The sequence below is a fragment of the Micropterus dolomieu genome, linkage group LG08, assembly GCF_021292245.1.
Source record: "Micropterus dolomieu isolate WLL.071019.BEF.003 ecotype Adirondacks linkage group LG08, ASM2129224v1, whole genome shotgun sequence".
NCBI classification, from domain to species: Eukaryota; Metazoa; Chordata; class Actinopteri; order Centrarchiformes; family Centrarchidae; genus Micropterus; species Micropterus dolomieu.
The window spans coordinates 1,540,468-1,541,411 of NC_060157.1; the positions used below are offsets into that span (position 1 = coordinate 1,540,468).

Consider the following 944-nt stretch of genomic DNA (forward strand, 5'->3'; position numbering starts at 1 on the left):
ATGTCTGGTTCCACTGTGAAATGATGTTAGCCAACGTATCAGCTCCCAAACAAACTGAAGGGTTGAGGCACATAAGGGTACACCAGCAATCCTTTCTAATCTAGTCTAATTAACAGCAGCCCACATAAATACACAAAAGCTTCTTATAAAAACAAAGAATCTCACACATCTCAAGATATTCGCCTGCTGCACATCCTGCAGAATGGAACCAAACTAGCATATGAAGCTTCATCACCAAGGGACAAACAGAGGCAGCAGGATGACCTCAGTGATTCACTGATGACAGCAGTTACAGGCAGGGAAGCAGGTTCAGGTGACAGAAGCTGGAGAGCAAAAACACAAGGCAGGACAGAAACACAGCAAGTAGAACAAACTGAGAAAGGAACAAAGCATCCGGGCTGGTAAATACTGAGTGACTGATGAGGAAAGAGAGAACAGGTGAAAAGGTGAATCAGGAATTCTGGTGAAAAAGTCTGAGGTGGATGGAAGGATGGAGGAACAGAGATGGGAAAGAGGGACAGAGAGCCAAACTGTGACAGCCATGACTTTACTTCATGATGTTCACCCTGTCAACAGGTGCGCGGGAAGACATTTTGGCTTAGGGCTGCTGCACAGTAGAAATGCACGCATGACACCACTGTGTGTGAGCACGCTCTTACACACTTTCCTTCAACACAGAGTCGTTACAAGCATGTTTGTATGAGGTCATCGAGCTCCAGACCTCCGTAATTATGTGTATGTATAAATAAAATCATCCGAATAAAAACCACTAATAACACCATCCATCCATCGTCAACCGGGGTGAGTGCGGGTGGATGATTAACAATCAACATCAACCAGGGACAGGAGATCTGGCCCACTGCGGACAGTCAGGTGATCGTTCCCTCTGGCTGAAGTCTGCAATGCCAGTGGCGGGGTGGGGGTGGGGGGCTGGGGGGGGGGTA

At 47.5% G+C, this 944-nt stretch overlaps 1 protein-coding gene across 1 annotated transcript in view; it reads left to right on the forward strand.

Moving 5' to 3' along the window:
* LOC123974517 overlaps positions 1-944 on the forward strand; it is a 6,152-nt gene that overhangs the window by 3,364 nt on the left and 1,844 nt on the right. The window lies entirely within an intron of this gene.